The 20,293-nt window shown below is 38.9% G+C and overlaps 1 protein-coding gene across 2 annotated transcripts in view; it reads left to right on the forward strand.

Moving 5' to 3' along the window:
- SLC39A10 (solute carrier family 39 member 10) overlaps positions 1-20,293 on the forward strand; it is a 104,876-nt gene that overhangs the window by 16,524 nt on the left and 68,059 nt on the right. The window contains exon 1 of one of the 2 annotated variants that reach the window (XM_048213886.2): positions 16,747-16,852. The exons of the other annotated variant lie outside the window; for it this stretch is intronic. The gene's annotated coding sequence lies outside the window, so the exon portion shown is untranslated. Of the gene's footprint in view, positions 1-16,746; positions 16,853-20,293 lie in introns of those variants that run through there. 2 annotated transcript variants of the gene reach the window in all.

Raw genomic sequence — 20,293 nt, forward strand, 5'->3', positions numbered from 1 at the left:
GCCACCCAGGCGCCCCTGTTTCTCTTGTATTTAAGTATTTCCCCTTGTTTATCTTACAGTGTGAGATGCAAAGGTTAAAAAAAAATTGAATTAGAAATCTTCAAACCCACATGCAGGTATCAAAAGAGAGGTCTATTTTAGTTTGAAAACAATTTACTGTAACCTAATCATTCACAAATATGTTTTACTACTTCTCTTACTCAGGACCATATCTTCAACCTTGGTGGTCGAGAACATTTGTTGTAATAACACAGAATGATGAATACTTTACTATGAATCTACTACATAATCTATGGTTTGATTTCTTAACACTTGAATATTCTGAATGCCTGCTTGCTTTCTGATCCTGATTACTCCATAATTCAGGAGTAATGTTTTTTAGTCCTTGAATTTTTGGTGTTCTGTTCTAATCCCTTTTATGGTTCTTACGTTTATATTAATATTTAATATTGTCTCTTTTATTTGAGTTGTCTCCACCTAAGACACCTGTTCTAGTTGTTCAACTTGGTAGGCCTCTTTCCAGCTACAATTATATGGCTGGTAATAATTTTGTTTTGCTTGCCCATTTCAGGGAGTTTGGAATGCATCAAGCTCTGGTGATCAGGCTCCTGGGGTCTTTTGCAGAGCAATGGATTGACAGGAAGTGCAAGATTATGTATGAGTAAAAATGGTTTGGACTTTAAGGAACAGAAAACCTGTCTAAAGGTTACTAAAACCATAAGGAAAATTATTTCACATAACAAGAATTCTAAAGATAGGGTAGTTTCAAAATCGAATAATTCATTGATTCATCAATGACATCACTTTGCCCAGATGTTTTCCATCTTTTCACTTTCCAAATTCCAAAAGTGTGTTGTTTGTCCCCTTGGGCAGATTATTTCTAGGTTTCCCAAGTAGATGACAAAGTCCAGAGGCAGAAAACGGAAATTTGTTTCCACATGTCTTACCAGAAGAAAGAAACCTTTCCCAGAGGCCCCATTGGCTTTTCAGCTAGAATTATGTCACATACCTAATCCAGAACTAACTGGTGAGTGGAATGGAATATCATATTGGCTTAACTCAGCAGTGGTTTATGGAACCTTGGAGACACAGATCCTTTTAGGGAGTTCACAAGGTTAAAATCCTTTCATCTAACAATGATAAGATGTCATTCGCCTTTTTCACTCCACTGGTGGTATAAAAGGACCAATGGTAGGTCATACTCCCAGTTGTTTAGTACAAATCAAGGCTGTGGCACCAAAATGCACTAGTAGTCACTGTATGCCTCACTGCCAGGCACTCATGTAAACTTACACAGTTTGCTGTTATTTTCTGATCCATACTGAAGTGTTCTTGTTACTTCAGTCACAGACTGTGCTATTGTTTGAGTTGTAAGTTGAAATGGCTGCTTCTTTCATGGAACACTTATTATTATTATTATTATTATTATTATTATTAATTATTATTATTTTTAACCTGAAAAATGGACAAACAAAATAATGTTATTCAGACTTGGGTATTTTGCAGACATTTTCTTGAAAATGAATAGAAGAAATAAGCCTGTTACTTTAAGGAAAACTACTGACAATATTTGTTGCAAATGATTAAAATTCAAGCTTTCAGGTGAAAATTAGAATACTGGATAACTTGTATCCACTACTCTGAGTTTGAAAGCTTCCCAGTACCTAGACATTTTTCTGATGCTATCAGCGCTGATATTAGCACAAGGGATCTTTTGGTATGGTGTGATGAATGGTGTCAGCATTTGAAAGATCTGCATAACTCAGTGAACCAGTATTTTCTCAATGACTAATGCATGTTACACAATCACTCATGGGTAACAGATCCATATTAAGACCAAAATAGACTAAAAGATTCAATGGTAACAGTATGCAATCTCACTGACCTGTTTTCAGATTCTACATCATAGCTAACATTTGAGGAACTACCACTTTTGAGTTTTAGTATTGTATCAAAGAAGGATATCCAAAAATTTCTGAAGAGGCTATTCAAATACTTCTTTCTTTCCTTCAGCTACTTATTTGTATGAGGTTGGATTTTCTTAAATGTACTTCAACCAAAACAACAGATTGAATGCAGAAATGGATACGAACATCTACTTTTTCTAGTAAGCTAGACATCTCAAATTTTTTTCTATTGAAAAATATAGTTATTTTCCATAAAATTATTATTTACATTAATATGTAATGGGCTTATTATTTTTATTTTTAAATGAATTAATAAATATATTAAAATTTGTAATTTTTATTTTCTGAAATGGAACATAGATATGAGTCACATAAACAAATGTACTTTGTAGTCTTCAGTAGTACAAAAGGTCCTGAAACCAAAAAGTTTGTGAACTACCTGGTTTGGTTTAGACCAATAAAAGATTTACCATTTGGGGCTTAGCTACAGCGTTCCCTATGTACATGATTTTATGTTGTCTCAGTTAACAGGGTGGTTATTAACAGGGTGGTTAATGGCTTAATTAGACAGCAATGATCTGCTGTAGTGAAGCTGAAGGAGAATTTGCCCAGTAACATGTGGTAGTCAGTAAACCATGACCTATCTTTGCGAAATGTTGGCAAAGGGTTCTCAGGTCTCAGGGACAGGGATCTCATACTGCAATGCTTCTGGGCTGCCAGATTCTAGGGGAAACCCTTCTTTAAAAGCTGCACATAGGAAATGGACAGAAGTAATTTGTTGCCTTTCATGCCCATTGAGGATCACCGTGCATCTCTGGTCTGGCCCCAAAAAACAGTGGTGTTCTTTGCTCCAAGCTGGGGACCTGTTTCTTTCTCAAGGAGCACAAAACAATGACATTCCATATCGGTGTCTCATATCAGGACTGGAGATCTCAGCTGTACCTGGGCACACCTCCAGCCTCCACAAGTTTTGATTGATAGATTGGTAATTATTCAAAAAAGTTAATGCATTGGGAGTAAAGGGAGCAGGTAGAAATAGAATTAAACAATATTTGTATGAAACCAGAGAGGATAATGATTGTAAAGAAAATAGTCATTGAGTATATGCTAGGCTCTCATTAGATCACTGGGGGAGATTATAATGCTTTTAACCATGATTGAGGACACAATGGGTGCCACAGAGTTAGGGTTTAAAATGAGGGTTTCTCCTTTGGACATACTGAGTTTTTTGTTCCTGAAGGTTTGTAGGTAGAAATGTCCACTGAGCAGTTGGAAATATTGTCTGACCTTTAAGAGAGATTGGGCTTAGAATGTAGATCTTGGAGTGTTCAACACGAAGGTCATACTTGAAGCTTTAGGAATTGGTAAGATTTCTTTTCCCCGGTAGATAAAGTGATAAGCCAAGGCGTTCAAAGGTGCCTTGTGGTAGGTAGAGTGTGCGATTCTTCATCTTGAGTTGTGAGTTCGAGCCCTACGTTGGGTATAGGGATTACTTAAAAATAAAATCTAAAAAAAAAAAAACAATCTGTACACCCAACATGGGGCTTGAATTCATGACTCCAAAATCAAGAGTGGCATGCTTTTCTGACTGAACCAGCCAGGCACCCCAGAACAGTTTTAGATATATAGAAAAATGGTAGATTGTACAGAGAGTTCTTATAAGCCCAACACTCAGTTTCCCTATTAGCATCTTACACTGATGTATTTGTTACAATTAATGAACCAATATGGGTTTACTGTTGTTAACCGAAGTCCATAGTTTATTCGGATTTCCTTATTACCTAATGTCCTTTTTCTGTCCTAGAATCCCATCCATGTTGTCACATTACATTTAGTTGTCCTACTTTCTTAGAAACCATCACAACCAAAAGGAACCTCAGATTCTCCTTGTTTTTGATGACCATGTCAGTTTGAGGAGTATCGGTCAGATATTTTATAGAATGGTCCTGATGTTTTCTTCATGATTAAACTGGGGTTGTGAACTTTAGGGGGGAAGACCACAGAAGTAAAAGTGCTATTTTAATCACATTATATCAAAGGTACATACTATCAACATAATTTATCACTGTTGATGTTGACCTTGATCACCTGGCTGAGCTGGGGTTTGTCAAGTTTTCCCGCTGTAAAGTTACTCCCTCCCCCAACTTTCCATACTGTGCTCTTGGAAAGGAAGTCCTATGTTTACCACACTTAAGGTGGGGAGTTATGCCCCCCCCCCCACCGAAGACAGTATCTACATAAATTATCTGGAATTTTTCTGCATGGGATATTTATCTGTTCTCATAAAAAAAAAAAAAGATTTTATATATTTATTTGAGAGAGAGAGAGAGAGAGCAAAAGCAGGGGGAGGGGCAGAGGGAGAGGGAGAAGCCGACTGTCCTGCTCAGCAGGGAGCCTGACTCAGGGGCTCGGTCCCAGCCCAGACCAAAGGCAGATACTCAACCGACTAAGCCACCCAGCCTCCCTGTTCTCCGTCATTTTAAAATTTATTTAATCATTTATTTTTATCAGTATGGACCCTTGGATATTTATTTTATATTTTGGGTTGTAATTCAAAACTGCATTTGTTTTGTTGCTCAAATTGTCCCAGCTTTAGCCATTGGGAGTGCTTTCAGTGGCTTCTGTGTTTCTTTCACATAGCCCTGCTCAGACAGGACTTTTGAGTTAGCATTTCACCAGTGTGTTGAGAAGTAAATAAGTGGTAAAGCAGTGGAAGCAGGAAAACAGATATGTCGTACCTCCAATCAAGGTGAGGCCTAATATTTGTCTTTGTAAGTCTTCTAGACATTTTAATATCATAAAAACGCAGACCAATGACAGTCCTGGCTGTGCCATGAAAGGGCCCAAAGCATTAAAAAAAAATACATATATATGAAAAATGCCGAGCAGTTACATTGGATGAACATTGAGGACACCACTTAAAATTTATAATCTGATGAGACTGAGAAAATAGTTACTGTCTGTTCTTACCATTTTTATATTTGATGTACCCTAATTTTTTTCTTTTAACAGAGAGTAATGTGGTAAATGTTAATTACAATGTGGGTATGCCAGAATTTCTGATGTACTCCAAACTTCTCTGAATGCCAGCAGTGTAGGATTATAGAGAAAATAACTTGATTTTAGGTCTCATTTAAATTCCTGCAAAGACTTGATCTTCAGAAATGCTATAAAAATGTTTTCCAATGAATAGGTAATATTTCTCACAGTGAATATCTTCTAGCCGTAAAGAATTTTAAAATATCTAGAAGACAAAAGTTGTGTTCATTTTGTTTTGCGATTATTTCCTCACTTGAATTAACTGATGAAGTTTTAGAATTTTGCAGGTGAAAAAGGAAGCAAGAGAGAGTTGAGGGGTGTTGGTTGATAGGATTTGAATAGGTTAAGGATGAAAAGACAATATTAATTCTTGACTCCTCCCACACGTATCATTATCAGTCATGTTTCATATTTTGCATCCGGAGAAGTCACTCCAGCAAACATTCTACCAGTATTTACTCTGTATCTACTTTGCACCAAGCCGTGTACTCAAATCTGAGGCTACTACACTGAACAAGTCACGGTCATGCTAACAAGCAGTGGGTGAGTATAGGAGACATAGGTTGGGGGTAGACAAATAAACCACAAATGTAGTACAGTGCAAGCTATGTGCTGTGTGTGCAAGCAAGTAGAAAGCACAGCTAACCCGGAGTTGGTTTGGGAAGGGAAAAACACAGGGAAGCTCCTCATGGCATAACTAAACTAAATCCTGAAGGACAGCTAGGAGGGGAAGGAAGATGAAGGAAGGGGAGGGGGGTGCAGAGAAGTCACTTTCAGCAGGGGGGGTGGGTGGGGGGGTGGGGTATGTAACATTTGAGGGAATAATAAGTCTTTCAGTATGGCTAGATCATGGAGTTCTGGACCTGCATTATCCAGTAGAAGAATAATGCAGACCAACTACAGAATTTTAAAAACTTCAGTAGTTACATTAAGAAAGTAAAAAGAATCAAGTAAAATTACTAATCTGGGTGCCTGGGTGGCTCAGCTGGTTGGGCATCTGCCTTCTGCTTGGGTTGAGCCCTGCATCTGGCTTCCTGCTCAGCAGGGGGTCTGCTTCTCCCTCTGCCCCTCCCCCTGCTTGTGCATGGGCTCTCTCTCATATAAATAAATAAAATCTTTAAAAAAAAGTAATGTTTTAATCTAATATATTTAAAATTGTATCATCTCAGCATGTAATTAATATGAAAGATTATTAATGGGACTTTTTTTTTTAAACCACATTTGAGAAAGCTAATGTGTGAATTACACTTAGAGCATGTCTCAGATTGTACTGGCCACATTTCAGGTACTCAGTAGCCACATGTGGCTTGCGGCTGCTATATTGGACAGTATTAGTTATAGAGTGAAGTAATGAGAGATAAATCTGCAGAGATAATATGGGAGCAGATTAGGTAGGACATGGTTTGTCAGCGAAATTATATCACCCAACGGTGGTAGGAGCCTGCTTGGAAAAGTTTATGTATGGGAGGAATCTATAATCAGATTAGTGATGACTCCCATATTCACTGTGGGGAATGGATTGCAGGTGGGCCTGACCAGAAGCCAATGAGTTTTAGACAATACATGATAATATTTTTAACTTGGGAGTAACTTGAGTGTGGTGAGAAGTAGGAGTCAAGAGTCCTAAGGAGAGAGTGAGTGGAGAGAGGAGACAGGAACGGCTAAGTCACTTTTGCTTCCCCCCCCCCGTTGGGCCTTTGGTAGAACCATTTTGAGAACTGGGGTAAACAAGAGAAAGTATAGTAGGATTGGGAGAGAGTGCCCAGTTTGGGACATCTTAAATTCTAAGTTGCCTGTGAGACATCAAGTGGAATGTTGACATCTGAAAACAGGGAGATAGATGTCACCACTATATAACTAGTAACTGAAGTCATGGGGTTGGATACTATTACCCAGAGTAAGTATGTAAAACAATAATACTAAATCCTGAATTTTTTGTAAGAATTAACTGGAGGTAATTTAAAATGCAGATTTTGGTCTCCATCTTCAAGATGCTGGTTCACTAGGATGTATCTTTAATTAGAGATGTATCTTTAATAAGAACTCCTAGAGTCTTCACTTGCTGATGCGAGTGATGTTTAGAATACCCTTTACAAACACGGTGTAGAATGATAAGAGGATCCAGAAGAAATTGCCTGCATTTATGGAAGTTTGGAGAACGAAGCCCTTAAAGAAGATAGGAAAGAATCACTAGAGAGGTTAATGAAAAATCAGAAGAGGGTTATTTGCTATTAAAATGGTGGAGGATCGGGGTTCTTACCTAAAGGGGAATGAGGCTGTAGGTGGGGCAACTAGGCGGGTCCTTCACTTGGTGGGGCAGTCAGCCTGGGAAAAAGGCACCACCCTTTGGCTGCTTCTCAAGCTGTGTGTCCTGGGCATATCTTCTCAACCTACAACCAAACCCATCAAGTTCCGATTATTTGAAGGAGGAGGTGGTTAACTACCTTGGAAGGAGTCGAGAAATCAAAGAGATTACCAGTTGGAAGTCACCACTGAATTTAGTAACTAAGGTCATTGGTGACCATTCAAATGAGCTGGTAGAGGTGGAAACCCAATTTCAGTAGGTAAGTGGACAAAGTGGGTTGGGTCAGTATATAAAAGAAGTCTTAAAAATCTGAGCCATAAAAGAGAAAAATGAAGGCAGAGTGCATAAATGGATGTTTGCTTAAGAAATAATGAGATACATGTCCTCCTCCTGAGTCTATCCATCCTTGTTGCATTTCTGTTGTGTGGGTTGATTCACACTGCAAAACCGTAGGATTTCTGTCTGTGCTTCCTGGAATGTAGTTATTAAATAATATTGTGCTTATACTTGAAATCAGTCAAATGATGTTCAGTCATACTATCACCTCTTCTACTAATTATTGTAATAAATAAGCCATTTGGCAGAATAACGGTAGCCAATTACTGATAATTTGAAAGAAGTGTTAACCTATGGTAGGTTAGGACTGGATGAGGGAAACAAGAAAGGAGAAAAAACCAGAAGCTTGAACCTGAATTTCTCAGTTTCCTTCTTACCCTGTCCTCTACCAGCCAGTCATGAATCTTTGGCAGAACCCTCCTCCCCAGCCCAAAGCTAGTAAGATTCTAGAATCCCTTAACCACGGTAAGTCCACAAGGCAGTTCATCTCTCTGGTAAAGAAGAGCTTATCAGAACTTCATTGTTGCAGTAATTTTGTGTTAAGATGCTGCGTCCTCTCTCCTCCTCAGCACCACTCCTGTTAGGTTAATTTAGAACTGACTGATTATCAGTCTCCAAACTTACTCTTTAACAATGTTGAGTAACAGTTTAAATAGTGCACAAATGCAGTAAATATTTAAAAGATTTGCTTTTTAAAAATTTTTTATTTTTTTATTTGACAGAGATAGACAGCCAGCGAGAGAGGGAACACAAGCGGGGGGAGTGGGAGAGGAAGAATCAGGCTCATAGCAGAGGAGCCCGATGTGAGACTCGATCCTGGAACGCCGGGATCACGCCCTGAGCCGAAGGCAGACGCCTAACAACTGCGCCACCCAGGCGCCCCTAAAAGATTTGCTTTGCTTCCGGTGTGAATGTGGAGAGCTACAAAGTATAAAAATTCAACTGAAATGAAATATAAATAGGAATGTTAAAGCTTCATTTCCTTTTTTTTAATTTAAGATTTATTTACTTACTTGAGAGAGAGAGAGAGGGTATGCAGAGGGAGAGAGAAACTCAAGCAGATTCCACGATGAGTGGGGACCCCAACATAGGGTTCGATCTCATGACGCTGAGATCATGACTTGAGCTAAAATCAAGTCAGGCGCCCAACCAACTGCACCACTAGGCGCCCCTTAGAGCTTCATTTCTAAACATAGCTGAGAGTTCAATTAGGTTTGCAAATTAATTATTTTTGTTGTTTGTTTCCACCAAAGAGGATGGGTCTGTTTTGGAATGAAGCCAAATAATTTAAAAGTCACATTTGCATCACTTTCAAGGTGTACGCACGTGCCAGACAGAGGTATGACAGCATCAGCTCAGCTGATGTCACTACCGATGTATTTGGTTATTTCAGAATTGCTCCAGCCACAAAATTGTTATTCTTTTTTTTTTTTAATCTTTTTTTTTTTTTTAAAGATTTTATTTATTTATTTGACAGAGATAGAGACAGCCAGCGAGAGAGGGAACACAAGCAGGGGGAGTGGGAGAGGAAGAAGCAGGCTCCTAGCAGAGGAGCCTGATGTGGGGCTCGATCCCATAACGCCGGGATCACGCCCTGAGCCGAAGGCAGACGCTTAACCGCTGTGCCACCCAGGCGCCCCCAAAATTGTTATTCTATATTTGAAATCTTATATGAATACAGAGGAAAAAAGTTACTACTTCTGAAACATTTGCAAAATTACATTTAAAAACTCTAGATTTATAAAATCATTTACATACTACAATTTGCTCTGATTCCTTGAACATTATAGATACTAGGTAGTATATTTGTCTAATTTGCTTTTATTATAATGCTTTATTTTTTTGCTATTGTTATGGAATTTTAAAACACAAAACCAGAGAAAATAGTAAAATGACACCCGCATAACCATCATCCACTGTCAGCAGTTCACATATGAGCAGTCTTGCATCACCTATATACTCCCACTGGATTATTTCAAAGCAGTTCTTAGACATCTTATTGCATCCATAAATACATCAGTGTATATCTCTAAAAGATAAGGACTCTTTTTTCTTTTAAGCACAATACTGTTATCACACATTAAAAAATAATTCTTTACTATCAGATATTCAGTCAATATTAAAAACATCCTGATTATCTCATACTTCTTTTTACAATTGGATTCTTCAAATCAGGAACCAGACCGGCTTCCATAATGAAATACTGTATTTTCACTGTTAGCTGTAAATTCTAGATGAGAAGACTTGAAATGCTTCAAAAGATATTTTTTAAAGGATACTAATTAGGAACATAATTAAAAAGAGATTATTTTCTACGTGGTCATTATAGTTTTCCAATTTGATCTTTATTTCAATAGCAGAAATGCTGCCTGACCTGACACAGGCACTTGAGCCCTCTGAACCTAAAGTCACACACACAGATTTCCAAACTTTTAGGCTTTCTGACTTTGTCTTTCAACCTTTGGTCAGAATCCTAAGGGACATAATTACATATTGGATCTGGTTCTTAATTAACAGGAGCCATTCTCTAGGATCTAGTCTTTGATCTAGTCTTTGGATAGACCAGTTCCCCAGGGGCTTAATAGAGCAGAGGAAGTTGGAAATTCAGGTAATTCTCTTGATACGTGATTTCCATTTCTATATATACAGATGGAAAAGCAAAATTAGAACATAAAAGATGATACAGATGATTCATAACATTTGTCTTTGATGATATAGTAAAGGTGCAAATATTTCCCAAGTGTGGTTCGCATTTAATAAAAGGTTTATGAAAGAAAAATATCTCTGCTGGAGGGGTTGGTTGTTTTGCAATCAATATCAACCAAAAGGGTCAAGATACATTCCATTTACATTTGTAACATTGCTAATAAATCAGGTATCCTAACATGAAACTAAAGAACTGGGAAACATTATAGGAAGAGGCTCATGCTGGAACCATATTCAGTAGCTACTCTATTTCATGTAAATTCTAGAGTTCAAGTAAAGAGTAATAGTCACACAGGCATACACACAATTCATTGTAACGATATTTATAATGTTTGTTGTGGACTTTCTGCCCTTAGAGGATAAGGGGTTCATATTCTGGGTCTCCCAGGACATAGCCCACACACAAATTAGGACTGGAGAACATTGGCTTTGGTACACCCAATATCGAATCCTCGGTTTACCTGTGCCTCCAGAGAGTCAGGGAAGTGTAAGTAGAGGAGACTTGGTTGTGGACTTGTATAAAGCTGGCAGTGCCGTTCTGGTGATTCAGCCACTGCTATCTTTATAGCTTCAGAGAAACATTTTTGTTGGCAAAAACAATGTGGCCCTTCGTTTCTTAAAACAGGAGTTGAGAATTTAGCAAGTACATTTTCTTCTCTCTTTTCCTCTCTGAGACACACGCACACACAAGTGATAAATAGCTTAGTGGTTTAAGATCAAGGAGCTTGGACTGTGGGTTTGAACTTGAGCAGATATCCCCAGTTGGGCAAGTTACAGAACTTCTCTGCAGTTATTTGCTTCTCTGCAGTTATTTCAGTTATCAGTAAAATGGGTGTAATGAGAGTAAATAGGGTTGTTGTGAGAATTAAACAAGAAAATGTATGAGTGGACTTAGGAAAGTTCTGATGCCTAGTAAACATTCAGCAACTGTTCATTAGTAGTGGTAGTAACAGTATTAGGATACAGAAGTTACAAAATGCTGATAACCTTCCCCAAATCCCACCACTATTAACGCAGTTTACAAATTACTTCTATGTGTTTATTTCTCCAAACACAGCATCTCATTTTATGTTCTGTAGTGTTAAACCTGGTGTTCCACTTATTCAAAACAGTCATTCAAGGCACTATGTTGGGCCTTGAGTGGACCTTGTTGGTAACGATAGCTCCCATGGCCCTTTGGAGGAGTTTGGTTAGGGACAAAACACAATTAAAGACCCACAGAGAAAGGGGGAAACATTGGGGGGAAGAGGTTGGGGGACTTTAAAACTGATCAGAGCTATAAAGGAAGGAAATAGTATGTAATGAGAAGAGAGTCATTCTAAGTGCAGGAGAAGAGGGTTCTCAAGATAGAGGAGGTCTCTTGGAGAAAGTGAAACCTACAAAATGAGAAAGTGTCTGGTAATCTAGATTATCCTTTTTAGCTGCAGAGCACTCTGTCATATAAATACACCATGAAAATTCTTTTTTTTTTTCTTTAAGAAAAACAAATTCCTGGTCAGATGCTATGAACACTGGAAAATCAACAGTGATATTCTGTTGTAAGCAGTATATATACATTTAAAGATTTTATTTATTTGTCAGAGAAAGAGCGCAAGCAGAGGGAGCAGCAGGCAGAGGGAGAGTGAGAAGCAGACTCCCTGCTGAGCAGGAACCCGATATGGGGCTCAATCCCAGACCCTGGGGTCACGACCCCAGCTGAAGGCAGAGGCTTAACTGAATGAGCCAGCCAGGCAGCCTGTAAGCAGTATTTCATGAAATTCCGTTGTGGTCCATACTAACAACCTTTTGCTGGGTAATTGATGATAATGGTGGTAGGGACCTTACTGTTGCTTGGATTATACCTTATTAGATGTCAGGGACTTTGCAAAGCATTTTGCCTACATTATCTTATCTACCTGTATTAGTTCATTTAATCTTAAAAGCAACCCTGGAGTATTTCTGCTAAAATATGGCAGATGGAACATGCTTATTTTTTTCCTCAACTAAAAATGACAAAAATGAAGTAAAGAAATCACGAAGACACAGCTATAAAGACAGAGAAGATAATGGGCAAGTGTAATAAGCAGTTTAGAAGATAGAAAGGAAATGATGAACTATTTCCTTAGAGAATTTGGTCCTTGGGAATGGGAATAGGAGGAAGAAGGAAGCCTGTTGGGGCTCTAGCACCCCAGAAACACCTGACTTGTCAGCACTGGGCCGCTGTGAAAAAGGAGGTGAACGATATATCTGGAAATAAGAGGGTGTTTGAAAAATCTATGTAAGGAGCAGACTCCCTTATCTCCCAGATTATGAGTGTGTGTGTATTTAAGAGAGTTAAATCCTGGTCTTCCTTATTGAAAGTCAACAGCAGACACCTAAAACTGATGAAATAGCAGGATAAGCGTATTACTTTAAAGTGTGGACATAATTCCCTGGAGAAAAGCTAAAGTAATAGAAGCTTTTGTTCTGGGAGGTAGATCCTGGAGTTGGCAACACACTGCTGTTTCTAATCTATTTTGATTTTTTTTTATTGTGGTTAAATTTACGTAACAAAGTATATCATTTAAGGCATTTTTAAAGGTCTAACACTCAAGCAGAGAGGTTTTATTCACTTGTATTTATTAGTAAATGAAGCAGAGTCCATTAAAAACTTCCACTTTTTTCTTGTTAGATCTAAGATATTCTACAATAAAATCAGATGGATTTAAATCATTGTATTTGTTCTTGTTGTGGTAAAGTATACACGAAATTTACCATTTTAACCATTTTTAAGTGTACAATTTAGTTGCATTAAGTACATTCGCAGTGTTGTGTAGCCATCATCACTGTCCATTTCCAGAATTTTTCATCATCCCAAATCGGAACTGTACCCATTAAACATTAATTCCCCATTCTCTTCCCCTCTTCTCCCGCTCCCGCCCAGCGTGGTAACCACTTCTCTAGTACTTTCTTTCTCATTTAACGTGCCTGTTCTAGGTGTCTCAAATCAGTGGAATCATAAAATACTTGTTTTTGTGTCTGACTTATTTCACTTAGCATAATGTTTTCATGATTCTTTTGTATTGTAGCATGTAATTTTGATTTGAAATTTAAAGCTAATGTTAATGTATTGCTTTCATAAAAATAGAAAGTAAAACAAACAAAACCCTGCAAAATAGTGCTCAATTTTTAGGTATTGAACTCGAAGGTGAATGATAAGGTTTAAGAAGGGTCTTTCAAAGCCATGGCTAATAAGTTAACAGAGCCGGGGTTCCAGTTTGATTCTATCTCCTTGACGCTTGTCAAATCAACTTTTTTTTTTTTGATCCCGGATTACTTCACACATGGATTATTGCTGTAACAGCTTCCTAAGGTATTCGTTCTTTATTTCTGCTGTCACACGTAACTGCAACCTCGGCGGCTTAGAACAATGCAGATTTATTATTTTACAGTTCTTTGGGTCACAGGTCTGACATGGGTCTCACTGGGCCACACCCTTTCGGGAGGAACCCATTTCCTGGCCTTTTCCAGCTACTAGAGGCCACCCATGTTCCTCAGCTGGTGGCTTGCTTTCTCCTGCGACCTCGCTTCCACAGTCACGGCACCCTCAGACTTCCCTGTCTCTGTCTACCTTAGTGATGAAATTGAGCTTGCCCGGCTAATTGGGGATCATCTCCCCATCTCAAAGTCAGCTAACTAGCCACCGAATTCTACCCCAGTCTCTATTGTCCTTTGCCATGTAAGCTAACATTCATAGGTTCGAGAGATGAGAATGTGGGTATCATTTGCAGGGGGTGGTGGGAGGCATTATTCTGCCTACCCAACTAATCGTGTTACCTTCTTCCTTCTTGCCTGTGATCATGACGCTTGCTTAAAATCCTGCAGCAGCTCTTACTGCCTTCAGGGCAGCGTTCAGACTCTTCTGTATGGTACACAAAAGCCTGGCTTACTGGTCCTGTCTCATGTCTTCTAATCCTGTGTGTCAGAAACACACATCAACACCCTGGGTTTCAGTTCCCCAACTGAGAACCACACTTTTACTCATTTCGTCCCTCTGCTTGCTGTTGCTCTGCCCTCTGCCCTTTACTTGGCTCTGTCCTACTCATCCTTAAGTCAGACCTTGGATGTCACTTCCTTTCTGAAGGCATTTTTGCTTTGGTTGCCAGAGCAACCCATACCTATCTCCAGTATAGTACTTTTCATACTGTACTGAAGTTGCCTCCTTTATGATGTCCTTGACTGGCCTGTAAGCTACTGAAGGGCAAGAATCCTATTTTGTTCACCCTCATTTCCTAGCTACTTAAAAAGAGTAGCTTGCAACATAAAAGGGACACAAACTTTTGCTTGAAGATATTTCCAACCCTTCGTTAACACTTGTCTCTTTTTCCAAGGGAGACTTGCAGAGGGTAGAGATAAGTCTAAGGACTGGAGTGGAGTGAAAGTTTAATCCGCTAAGTGAATTTCACTTTAAATTTGCTGGGATATATTTGCCTGCACCTGACCGAGTCTTTATTGATGAGCATGTTAATAGCTCACTTTTACATGACTGATCAAATTTGTTAACATACACTTGATTCTGCTTAATTTTTAATATAACTTTACTGGTATAAATAAATACTTGAACAACTACATCAAATCACCATAAAGAGGGGAAAGCTTTCAACTAAATGTATAACCAGATTGGCTAATTAACTTTCTAATTTAAGAGACTGTGGAATAAACATCTCCCTTGGAATTGATTCAAGCTACTCAAGCTGAAAGATAAAGCAAAAAAGAACAAATGTTCACATTATAAGTATCTTGGAATTTTTTTATGCTGTTCTTTATTCCATTTAAAATTTCCATTGACCTGCAACATTTACAGACTTAAAAGCCACCAATTTATGGTTCTACAGATTTTTTTTTTTAATTACCAGCCTTTGCAGAAAAATTAATGTAGATATCCTCACAAAAATTGGGATAGCCTTGATATAAGAGGGAACGTAATGCAAGGGTTAAGAGCATAGCCTCCAGAGCCAGACGGTTTGGACTGGGGTCCTGGGTTGGCCACATGCTATGTAACCACATCAGTTTTCTTCATCTGCAAAATGGGCATAATCATATTTACCTTGCAGGGCTGTACACGGATAAAATAAGTTATCATATTTAACTCATTTAAACTAATCGGTACATTTTAAACTATACATCTTCCTGTATTTAGGGTGGGAAGAAAGACTGTGAAACCTAATTGCCTAGAGAAAGCAACTGTCACTGTAATTGGAATGAAACCTGAGTTGATGAAATCATTGAAGGCTGTAGGTGAGATCATCCATGAGGAAGCAAGCCAAGCATAGTAGGTTCTTAATTATTGGCCACTGCCAGAATCATTCTTCAAAAAACATTGGGGAGTATCTAGAACTTCTCTAAAGATGTGAAATGGTAAGAAGAGGTGGTCTGTGGGATTCTGTGAAGAATGCAGAAATGGCTTATTCTAGTAAAAATAAAATACAGTTTGAGCTTACTTAGAAACAGCGCAAGAAAAATTTGGAAATCCCTAAAAGCTACTCTTGTTTTGACAATTCATTTACTGCCTTCCCTAATGTTTAGAATTTTGCTGCATTCTTGCTGTCAAATTTTTAATAAATAAAGGTAAGCAAGGTTTGTTAAGCTAAACCTAGTGTATCTTGATTTTTTAAAGATGTATTTGTTTTCATAAATGTCAGTTGTGAAATGGGTTTCATTATTAATTATCTTGGAATCTCTAGGCAAGATTTGAAATACGCTCTCATGTGATGACATTTTAAATTTTAAAAATGAGTTTATTAATTTTAACCAGTTAAACAAATGAACCTGCTTTAAAAAATATTTACATGGAGTGGCGCCTGGGTGGCTCTGTTAAGCATCTGACTTTGGCTTTAGGTCATGATCTCAAGGTCCTGGGATGGAACGTGTTGGGCTCCCATGCTCAGTGGGGAGCTTGCTTCTCCCTCTCCCCTCTCCTCTTGCCCCTCCCCAGCTAATGCACACATGCTTGCGCACTCTCTTGAAAATAAATAAAATCTTTAAGAAAAAATATTTACGTGGTAACTTATTGCTAATTCATTTCCATGTTGATAATTTTCCTTAAATTGAAGTGTAACCATCCACAGATCCTCTTAGAATTTGCAATATCCATGTGGATTATTCATGTTGCTTTTTTTATTCCTTTTGCTTAGTAGTTAAGGTTTGGAAAGTTGATTTTTTTCCTGTGCTTTCAGAGTTCTAAAAGACCCAAAATGGCTGCCTGTTGGCCCCCATGCTTGGTTCAAGTGACAGCTTACCAAACCTACTGGTTTTCTTCATCTTAGTATTGTGTGAGTGAACGAGGCTGGCTAGAAGCAAGATTGAGAAGTTGGCAATTTGTCTAGTTTCCCTTTTGTCCCTTTGTACCACATTACCCTTAGGAAACTAGAGCGTCATGTTTCCTCCCCTCTTAAAACTTCCTCTTCAGAAAAGGCATGAAAAATACACTCTCGCAGCAGTATAAATAAGCAATAAAATAGTGGTAACTTCCCTTAGGGTCAAAGTCCCTTTGGTTTCAGGTCCCAGGAATAAAGTTCTAAATGTGGAATTCCAGAGACTGGTGAGTACAATAGACTAGGACTGGGGCAAAACTTCATGTGAGCAAATGTGTGGTCTGCCTGTTATCCTGGCTCTGCTGTGAGCTGCTTTCTTTCATTCATTCTTCTGAGTGGGTACTCTGATTTCTCCTAGGCTGGGTCTCATTCCTGTTTTCGAAAGGACTTGCCATGGTAAATCAGAAACTTGAAGCCTCTCCATTGTTGTCCTTCTTCCTGTCTAATGTTAAAAGTCCTTTTGTCTGTATTGCAGTGAACCACAACTGAGGGATCTGCCTGGTGTCATGTTAGCATCATCTAGGCAAATGATACAAAAGTGAACTTTTCTGCGGGGGGCAGGGAGTCGTTTGCACGTTTTGTTTCATTTCTCCAATCTATTTTCGTTTGTGCAAATAGCCTGAGACTCATTTTATTGCATAAGCCTACCAACTCAAAATGGTCTCACCTGACAGGCACATCGGTCATATTTGTCTCTCACCAGGGTGGGATGGGTTGCTCTCTCCCTGCCTTAGTGTACCCTCCTCAAAGTGATGGGCTCTGTAGAAGAGGATGGTCTTGTCAGTGACATCGTCCTGCTCATTAGAAAGGGTTACAAGGGCAGCCTCACTGCTCTGATGAGAGCCTCCATGCAAACTTTCACAGTCTGTTTATCTTAAAATTAGGAATGGCAAGACTTTAGATGAGATAGCAGAGCCATAATTTCTCAAGGGATCAGGAAAAGACTGTCCCCCAGATCCCACTTCCCATTCTGACCATGGGCTTGACATGGTAGATGTCACACAGTGCTATGGGGCATAAAGGACAGAAATGGGTTGTGCCTTTTGCATTTCTCTGGCTTCAGATCTGGAGTGCGGGGGCCGGGAGGGGGGCTCAATCTCCTGGCTGAAATACGTAGCCTCCAAAAGTGAGTAGACAGTTGTTAATTTTGAGGCCTACGTTTATATATTCTGTTTTCAATTCGTTAACACCTTTTCCTGGTACTTTGTACCCCTCCACCTCAGGGATGTATATCCATATTATTTAGTCTGTCTTGTTCTCTTTCCTCTAGGCATGACTTTGTCTGAACGAGACTTTTTTGATCATGTAAAAATCAGAGTTTATTTATTTATTTTTTTTTTAAAATATTTTATTTATTTGAGATAGAGAGAGGGAGGGAGCACGGGGCGGGGGCAGAGGGAGAGGGAGAAGCAGACTCCCCACTGGGCAGGGAGCCTGACTTGGGACTTGATCCCAGGACCCTGGGTTCTCAACCTGAGCCAAAGGCAGATGCTTAGCCGACTGAGTCACCCAGATGCCCCTAAAAATCAGAGTTTAAGCTGAACATGAAAATAAGGAGCTTTCTTCATCTTTAGTTATTACTAATCTTAATTCATGGAAAGAACAATTGTTTGAAAGGTCTGATGTGTTTGAATCAGTAATGTTCTTTAGAAATTTAATTAAAAGTTCTTAACTTTGTTGTGGATGGTGACAATTTTCTCCTCTACTAGAGGGAAACCAAGTTGACGACACAGACTTTCTTTAGTCACAACTGAAGATTGAGGTAGGAAGTATGGTTATTTTCTGTATTTATTGCAGCTGGTTCTTCTCTAATCCTCTGAGGAGCAAAAAAGGCCATCAGATTTATTTATTTTTTAATTAAAAAATACTTTATTTATTTGACAGAGAGGGTGAGAAAGCACAAGCAGTGGGAGCAGCAGAGGGAGAGGGAGAAGCAGGCACCCCGCTGAGCAGGGAGCAGGTAGCCACTTAACCAACTGAGCCACCCAGGCACCCCAGGCCATCAGATTTATTATATCATGCCTGGCAAAGGTGGATTGGTCATGCTTAAAATTTTAGGTATGTGAAATAAAACTGTGACCGAAGCAGTGTGAATAAACAAAACGAATGAAAGGTAAACCATTTACAAATAATTCGATACTCTCTCTTTCCTCCCCGCCCAAGCTTTTGCAAATCATCTATACTGTTTTTATAGTTCAGGTGAGCTTCTTTATGAATCAGATGGGGTGGATAGAAAAAAAACGACTAACCCTTTTAGAAAGTTCTATGATTCTGGGCACCTGGGTGGCTCAGTTGGTTAAGTATCCGACTCTTAGATTTTGGCTCAGGTCATAATGTCAGGTTCATGAGATCAGGGCCTGAGTCAGGCTCTGCCTGGGTGTGGAGCCTGCTCGGGATTCTCTCTCTCTCCCCCCTCCCCCCTTTTCTCTCACACACAATGCTCTTTCTCGCTCTCTCTTTCTTAAATAAATAAAATGTTTTGTAAAAAAAGTTCTATGACTCTAACATATTAGAAATTCCTTACTCTGACACATTCCTTATATAAAGAAAATGGGCAAAAATAAACCATACGTTACAGTGGTATTTTTGCGGCACTCTCCATTGTTTAACTCAGCAGGTGATTTTGAGTAAGCCTTCAAGTCATTTGCTGAGATTCCTTTTCCCAGTAGGAAAGTAATACACTAGTTTGCAGCTCATTTACCATATGTAGTAATTTTACTCTAAGCCTTGCCCTAATCAGAGTGCATATACTTGATCATATGGGAAATGTTTGCTTAAGTTTATAGAAGTGGGAGGAGACATGGTCTGTTTTCAAGTAGGTTTACTCTGTAGTTTTATGCAAGGATGATATTTAAAATATGAAACAATTGGTAAAGCAAGGGCACCAACCAATTAGAATGAAAGTTTTTGATAACAGGTGGGTCCTGCAGGTTTCCCCCTCTTAGCCAGGCATTAATCCCTTAGTTCCTGAAATGAGGGAGGTCTGGAGAATCCTGAGAGAAAGGTCTGGTACAGGGGTGGGGTCTTGAGGAATTCGACTTAGAACTGCAGCTGTTGACCAACCTGATGGAAGTGTTTGACTATGTGATTAACCAGTTCAGCTGTACTTGTGTGAGCCAGCTGAACATTAATTTGCCTTATAAAGTGAAAGAGCATTATGGGTACCCTAAGATAAAGGAATGCAAGTATTGTATCTTATTGATATTTAGAAGAAAGATATTACGTATATGGTAAAGGTACTGATAATAATGTGGTCAATAAAATAATTATGAGCCTTAAAATATAAGGGTAATTTGGAGGCTTTTAATGCTTTGTACCTAGAAGATGTACCATATTGATTTTATGAAACCTAAGGACTTTAGTTCTGCTTTTATGAAATCTAAGGACTTTAGAATAAATTTAGACCAGTTCCCTTAATTTACGCATGAATCTTAGGACCATGGTCATAGTCTCCCACAGTTAGCGATTATGGTGAGACTTGAAGCGATGATCAGATTTGATCTCTTCTGTATACCTCAGGAGTTCTGCCTAATAACAGCTGTGGAAACTCGCAGTAGTGGGGGGGGGGGTGTCAATGGACTGACTTTCCCAGACAAGAAGGGGTGTGAGAAGCTTAGTATCTTGACAGTCTGTAGGCATTTATTAAGCACCTAAAAGATGTTCTTTGT

Source organism: Ursus arctos, unplaced genomic scaffold (genome assembly GCF_023065955.2).
Source record: "Ursus arctos isolate Adak ecotype North America unplaced genomic scaffold, UrsArc2.0 scaffold_1, whole genome shotgun sequence".
Classification (NCBI taxonomy): Eukaryota; Metazoa; Chordata; class Mammalia; order Carnivora; family Ursidae; genus Ursus; species Ursus arctos.